This window comes from Girardinichthys multiradiatus, chromosome 11 (genome assembly GCF_021462225.1).
Source record: "Girardinichthys multiradiatus isolate DD_20200921_A chromosome 11, DD_fGirMul_XY1, whole genome shotgun sequence".
NCBI classification, from domain to species: domain Eukaryota; kingdom Metazoa; phylum Chordata; class Actinopteri; order Cyprinodontiformes; family Goodeidae; genus Girardinichthys; species Girardinichthys multiradiatus.
The window spans coordinates 29317507-29325952 of record NC_061804.1 but is presented as its reverse complement, the minus strand read 5'-3'; positions in this window follow the sequence as shown (position 1 = coordinate 29325952).

Genomic DNA, 8446 nt, shown 5'->3' with positions numbered 1-8446 from the left:
TATTAAGCCTCCTTTTACCCTATAGTACCCCTAATTGAAAAAACATCTTTCATAAGTCACCTAATTAGTAATTTTATTCGAACAAATTTACTTCACAATCATGCACTCCTTTATGTTGTTCTGTCACATAAAATGCTACGGAAGCTCGTTGCTTTCACCAAAGAAAAAAAATACAGGTCCTTCTCAAAATATTAGCATAATGTGATAAAGTTCATTATTTTCCATGATGTCATGATGAAAATTTAACATTCATATATTTTAGATTCATTGCACACTAACTGAAATATTTCAGGTCTTTTATTGTCTTAATACGGATGATTTTGGCATACAGCTCATGAAAACCCAAAATTCCTATCTCACAAAATTAGCATATCATTAAAAGGGTCTCTAAACGAGCTATGAACCTAATCATCTAAATCAACGAGTTAACTCTAAACACCTGCAAAAGATTCCTGGGGCCTTTAAAACTCCCAGCCTGGTTCATCACTCAAAACCCCAATCATGGGTAAGACTGCCGACCTGACTGCTGTCCAGAAGGCCACTATTGACACCCTCAAGCAAGAGGTTAAGACACAGAAAGAAATTTCTGAACGAATAGGCTGTTCCCGGAGTGCTGTATCAAGGCACCTCAGTGGGAAGTCTGTGGGAAGGAAAAAGTGTGGCAGAAAACGCTGCACAACGAGAAGAGGTGACCGGACCCTGAGGAAGATTGTGGAGAAGGGCCGATTCCAGACCTTGGGGGACCTGCGGAAGCAGTGGACTGAGTCTGGAGTAGAAACATCCAGAGCCACCGTGCACAGGCGTGTGCAGGAAATGGGCTACAGGTGCCGCATTCCCCAGGTCAAGCCACTTTTGAACCAGAAACAGCGGCAGAAGCGCCTGACCTGGGCTACAGAGAAGCAGCACTGGACTGTTGCTCAGTGGTCCAAAGTACTTTTTTCGGATGAAAGCAAATTCTGCATGTCATTCAGAAATCAAGGTGCCAGAGTCTGGAGGAAGACTGGGGAGAAGGAAATGCCAAAATGCCAGAAGTCCAGTGTCAAGTACCCACAGTCAGTGATGGTGTGGGGTGCCGTGTCAGCTGCTGGTGTTGGTCCACTGTATTTTATCAAGGGCAGGGTCAATGCAGCTAGCTATCAGGAGATTTTGGAGCACTTCATGCTTCCATCTGCTGAAAAGCTTTATGGAGATGAAGATTTCATTTTTCAGCACGACCTGGCACCTGCTCACAGTGCCAAAACCACTGGTAAATGGTTTACTGACCATGGTATCACTGTGCTCAATTGGCCTGCCAACTCTCCTGACCTGAACCCCATAGAGAATCTGTGGGATATTGTGAAGAGAACGTTGAGAGACTCAAGACCCAACATTCTGGATGAGCTAAAGGCCGCTATCGAAGCATCCTTGGCCTCCATAAGACCTCAGCAGTGCCACAGGCTGATTGCCTCCATGCCACGCCGCATTGAAGCAGTCATTTCTGCAAAAGGATTCCCGACCAAGTATTGAGTGCATAACTGTACATGATTATTTGAAGGTTGACGTTTTTTGTATTAAAAACACTTTTCTTTTATTGGTCGGATGAAATATGCTAATTTTGTGAGATAGGAATTTTGGGTTTTCATGAGCTGTATGCCAAAATCATCCGTATTCAGACAATAAAAGACCTGCAATATTTCAGTTAGTGTGCAATAAATCTAAAATATATGAATATTAAATTTTCATCATGACATTATGGAAAATAATGAACTTTATCACAATATGCTAATATTTTGAGAAGGACCTGTAGACATCTTTTCTCATCAGGATCTCGTAAAAAATGCAAATGCAATGTACAATAAGCTTTCACAAATCATAAATTGTATTTATAGGATTCTGCTATTAGTGCAGAACAATTTAGTCCAGGTTTGAAGTAAGTACTGTAGTTGGTGAGTTGGAGCAGATTAAACAAGCTTAAGGTAATGAAAATGAGGTGGAATTGCCCTTTAACTGTTTCCTGAATCGGAAGCTGCAATGTCGTAATTATGAGATCTTACCTCATAATTATGACATCTTATCTTAATTGTGAGAAAGATGTCTATTGTTTTTTCCTTTGGTGAGTGCAATGAGCTTCCGTAAAATCCCACATCAAAATGTTCTACACCTTTTGCAAAGCTCTGTGTTTAAAGGTACTCTTCAGTACTCAATAGGACTCCGACGGATCCTTAACTGTCATCTTAACTGCAACTCCTTTAAGATATATATCTACTCATTTTTCTGTAAAAAATGGTGTAATAATAATTATATTTGAAAAAAAAAAAACAGTTGTAAATGATGTGTTTCATCATATGAAATGATATCTGAGCATGATGCATGTTAAAGATGTTTCTGAATGCTATGTCATTTTCACTGGTACCGTCCTTCCAGTTCTCAGTACGTCCTTTTTACTTAGCAAGGAGGTTGCTAGATGTAGTTTCCATAGAAACATTACTCAGGGAATCCTTGGCTCTCTCTAGTGGACAAAGAAACCTTTTAGGTTTTCAATTTTATAATAAAGTGACATGAACTGTATACAGTGCCTTGCGGAAGTACTCGGCCCCCTTGAACTTTTCAACCTTTTGCCACATTTCAGGCTTCAAACATAAAGATATAAAATTCAAATTTTTTGTGAAGAATCAACAACAAGTGGGACACAATCGTGAAGTGGAATGAAATTTATTGGATGTGTCAAACGTTTTTAACAAATAAAAAACTGAAAAGTGGGGCGTGCAATATTATTCAACCCCTTTACTTTCAGTGCAGCAAACTCACTCCAGAAGTTCAGTGAGGATCTCTGAATGATCCAATGTTGTCCCAAATGACTGATGATGATAAATAGAATCCACCTGTATGTAATTAAGTCTCCGTATAAATGCACCTGCTCTGTGATAGTCTCAGGGTTCTGTTCAAAGTGCAGAGAGCATCATGAAGACCAAGGAACACACCAGGCAGGTCCGAGATACTGTTGTGGAGAAGTTTAAAGCTGGATGTGGATACAAAAAGATTTCCCAAGCTTTAAACATCCCAAGGAGCACTGTGCAAGCAATCATATTGAAATGGAAGGAGTATCAGACCACTGCAAATCTACCAAGACCCGGCCGTCCCTCTAAACTTTCATCTCGAACAAGGAGAAGACTGATCAGAGATGCAGCCAAGAGGCCCATAATCACTCTGAATGAACTGCAGAGATCTACAGCTGAGGTGGGAGAGTCTGTCCATAGGACAACAATCAGTCGTACACTGCACAAATCTGGCCTTTATGGAAGAGTGACAAAAGGAAAGCCATTTCTCAAAGATATCCATAAAAAGTCTTGTTTAAAGTTTGCCACAAGCCACCTGGGAGAGACACCAAACATGTGGAAGAAGGTGCTCTGGTCAGATGAAACCAAAATTGAACGGTTTGGCCACAATGCAAAACGATATGTTTGGCGTAAAAGCAACACAGTTCATCACCCTGAACACACCATCCCTACTGTCAAACATGGTGGTGGCAGCATCATGGTTTGGGCCTGCTTTTCGTCAGCAGGAACAGGGAAGATGGTCAAAATTGATGGGAAGATGGATGGGGCCAAATACAGGACCATTCTGGAAGAAAACTTGTTGGAGTCTGCAAGAGACCTGAGACTGGGACGGAGATTTATCTTCCAACAAGACAATGATCCAAAATATACAGCCAAATCTACAATGGAATGGTTCACAAATAAACGTATCCAGGTGTTGGAATGGCCAAGTCAAAGTCCAGACCTGAATCCAATCAAGAATCTGTGGAAAGAGCTGAAGACTGCTGTTCACGAACGCTCTCCATCCAACCTCACTGAGCTCAAGCTGTTTTGCAAGGAAGAATGAGCAAGAATTTCAGTCTCTTGATGTGCAAAACTGATAGAGACATTCCCCAAGCGACTTGCAGCTGTAATTGCAGCAAAGCGTGGCGCTACAAAGTATTAACGCAAGGGGGCCGAATAATATTGCACACCCCACTTTTCAGTTTTTTATTTGTTAAACAGGTTTGACACATCCAATAAATTTCCTTCCACTTCACGATTGTGTCCCACTTGTTGTTGATTCTTCACAGAACATTAGAATTTTATATCTTTATGTTTGAAGCCTGAAATGTGGCAAGAGGTTGAAAAGTTCAAGGGGGCCGAATACTTTCGCAAGGCGCTGTATATATATTGAAGATAAATGAAAACTCTTCATTGTTTTTTTTTCCTGCTTTTCCAGTGTCGACAGAGATTGATGGTAAAAGAGGAGAATGTCCAAGAACTAGACGGTTTAGCTGTTTAGTTTGAACCTCTGCACATACTGCACAAAAAACAAGAGTAAATGTACCAGATACACAATGCTGCATGTAACAAATCTAGCTGGTACTGCCAGTCACAAAGCAAAAAAAGTTTTACCTTAGTCCTTTCATTAAAATTACACATGCATACAGTGCCAATCAGAAGTTTCATTACGCTCAGCATGACCATGAATGTCCTACTTGTTTGAGACCTAATAATCCATCAACTGCTCTTTTTTACAGCTTAAATAATTATCCAACTTCACTGAGCTTTAAAGGTAATAACATAGTGCTCATATTTGAATTTTATGGTGGATTTTATCCTGTCAAAATTTTACAAGCAAGGCCTAATTATGTGCATACACATTCCTTTGTAAAATGTAAAAAAAAACTACTAGTATAATTCTGGTTGGAAACGTGACAACTCTCCTTGAATGAGATAGTATTATTCAATTGAATTGGTTGGTCTCATCATGGTTTTTAGGCATAATCTATACATTTTCAGTGTAGCTGAGGTCCGGACGCTGCTTTGTCTATGTCTAAACCAGTTTTAGTGTGAGAATGGAATCATTGTCCTGGACACACCAAATTGTGTCCAAATTTTAACAGTCTTGAAAGCCTCAGTCTGTTTCCTGTAAACCATCTTTGTTTCTTTGTGGCCAAAAGGCAGTCTGCTTGTGCTGAAAGTGTTTGTTGGACCAGATCTTGTGTTCCCTAGATTCCAGTTCATGGAGGGCAGGTTTGAGAATGGCAGTTCTTGGGTTGCTGAACATCCTAACCTCTATTCTTTTATCAGAGGGTGACAGTTTGGGTCAGATGGGGGAGTGCAGGCCTAGTGATTAGAGAGCAGCAAAAAGAGCACTTGCATCCTGGAGAGGCCACAAGTACCCTTAGCCCCTGAATGTTCCTTGGGATGGGTTAAATGCAGAGGACAATTTCTCCATTGCGAGATCAATAAAGTCTAATTAATTAGTAATTAGATGGTTGAAATTCAGACAAATTTGTTGTCTAACAGGAAAATGATCCCTAACACATGACATGATTTTGGAATAGATAAAGCACTACGTTTTGTTTTACCCTTGACATCAACTAAAAGCTTAAAAGCCAGGTCTGTGCTGGAAAGAAACCAGTTAAAAAAAACCTCAACTAATTCTGCTAAGAGAATTCGGCCAGTAATGTTTTGATGGCTACAGAAGCATGTTGTCAAGTTTAAACTTGCTTAATGATGATGATATTTGAACATGCATTCAAATATCATTTGGTGTGTAAGTACATATTAAAATCTGTCAGTTTAAATCGGAGTGTAAATGGATTAGAAGCCCTGCACAACATATTCAGACTTGTGCACACAGTTCTTTTCTTAATGTTGTTAGTTGCATAGTCATTCCACCCTAAAAAAGTTGAAATAAAAGCATGTCTGCACCAAATAAAACCTTAATCACCACGTAGCAAACAGTAAGAAGCATCGGGTTTCTCTGACAGACCATAAGACAAGATGCGAAGGCTTAAAACATGCAGATTGACAAATAATTGATTAAACTTTGTAATTGTTTTTTTTTTTTTTTTTCTTGCTGTCCTTTTCCCTCCAGGTGCCTTCGATACAGTGAGTGTCGGCCCCACACCTCACTGGTGAACAAATCACAAAGTAGAGATATGTACAGTAGAACAAATTATCTGTATGAGCTGTTGTTACAGTACCGCTACTGTTGAAACAAAACCTGGGAGGTGGGTTGATTTGCACACAGGATATTTTGATCAAGCAAACCCTTTTATGTATGATTACTTTAAGTCCATTTTATCTGTAAATCACTGAGTATTGCTCTCAAAATGCAGCCTTACAACTCTAGTTCTGAGCTGAAAGCAAATCTGTATACTCCATGCCTGTCTTTCATTTCAATTGTATTAAAAACCTGTTCTGCCAGTTTATTTTTACTTTCAGCTGCAATTCATTTTCAAATAATACATTGATGGTGCTGCAGGGGATTGATCTACATGTTTGTTATTCATGATATACCGCTCATTATCTGAACTATCATCATAATTGCATGCAAAAGTAAGTGGATGAAGTCATCCTGGATCTCATGTTATTCAGCTCAAGACAGCAACCATGCATATGTATGGCATGCATCATATTCAGCCTGCCCCACTCCCCCAAACAAGCCATCACTCAGCATGGTTTACATGCAGCAGACACATACGTATGTGTTCTGTATGCAGTATGAAGATGCAATTGCGGTCCTCTTCTTATTTTCACTAACAATGACGAGACTGCTGCGGTATCCATGGAAACTACAGAGGATACGGAGGCCTAACCACCAAGTTGTCTTGGTAACTGAGTGAATGAGATTATTTTAGCTGAATGTAATTCACTATATTCAAGGCCAGTATTTTTGATACGTTTGGTGATGTAACAAACCCCACGATAATAAACTTGGAGAGAAAAATACAAATCACTGACACATTTCAATCAAATCCTCAGTTCTGGATTTTGGTCAAAGAGCAAAATTGTCAATATTCTCTAACATAAAGGAATAAGTCTGTTAAACATTTATATAGGTTTTTTAAATGTATTTGAACTAGCAAAAATCACTGCTTGATAACAATACTAAATACCTTGTAAACTTGTCATTCTGTGAATGGATGTGGTCCAATAGCACAAACTACACATCTTTTATTTTGCCATGTGACCAACATTTACAGACAGAATGGCAAATAAAAACAAGTTTAGATAAAAGTGTAAAAACTCCAAAGAGACATCGATGAAACACAGAGCATTATCAGAAAAACTGCCTTGTTGGTCTTAACTCATCAAGGAACTGATGATGATATTTAACTGGGTTCATCCCTAACAATCAGAAAAGTTGAAACAAACCTCCGAGACATAGTGTCTGCGGTCTTCTACTGAAATCTTCCTTTTTAAAGTGATCCACAACATATTTTTGTAGCTGTCCGGGTCTCATACAAGCTGGCAATGTCAATCTTTTCCGACTCCAAATCCATCTGAGACATATCATTAGGAGAGACCCGGATTAATATTTATTACTTAGGGTTACTGAAAACGACTACACTAAACACTTCCATGTCATCTCATTGTGCAAACGTCTTCAAATGCATGTCCTAAAATTTTATTTTACAAACAAGGATCGTGACACAATAAGCTGAAGACACAGGATGACAGAATTGAGCTTCTTCAGCGGATTCTTATGATTATTGGCTAGTTGGCATATGATATGACCTTATGAAATAAGAGAATAAACCTAAAAATAATCAGTGAAATGATTGTTGGTAAGAACAGTGTCATGAATTTAATTCATGTTTTAAAGCTATTTTTGCAGCACTCCTAGATTTCTGAAACTTAATCAAGTAGGACTAAATGACTATGAAGAAGGTTGTAAAGAGAGATAAGGAGGATAAGTGGGGTAGAATGAAAAAGGGTGATAAAAGGGATGAGGAGGAGGGGACAGGAAGAAATGTAACAAAAATAAGTGGGATGAAAAATGGTCTTAAAGAGTTGTGTGGATGGGTGGAATGAAAAAGTACAACAAAGAGGGAGGAGGAAAATAAGAGTGGTGTAAAGAGGTCATTATAAAAAGCTGAGGAAGTTAGGTGGGTAGAAAAAGGTAAAGAAACCAACCATAATCCCCAAGTGAAAAGGGATGAGAAAGAAGAGAGAAATGAAAGGGTGTCATAAAGAGACAGAAAAATGAGTGGGTTAAAAAGTGGGAGTAAAGGTGAGATTAGGGGGATGAATGCGGTGACATAATAGTTTTTAAAAATTGGATACGGCAGATGAGTGGGATAAAAAATGCCTTTAGAGTAAAGAGTAGGATGGGTGGGAGAAAATATGAGAAAGAATGAGATAAGGCTGGAAATTGTAGAAGGAAGATAAGAGGTGCTGCATGAGTAAGGAAGTTTGTTTCATCTCAATCTCAGTCATTAAAATGACATCATTACTTCCTGATAAATAGTAGACTTTTACTTAGTTTTTAAGGTTACTTGTGGAAACATTGCATGATTTTAAAAACTGCAGTCAGTGTACTTTATTTGATTGATTCTAACAAAACCCAACCTCACTCCTGAACAGCATGTTCAGAGAAGATCACAAGAAGTTCTAATACAAACAGGAGGGCAGGCATATATTTCTGTAGCCTT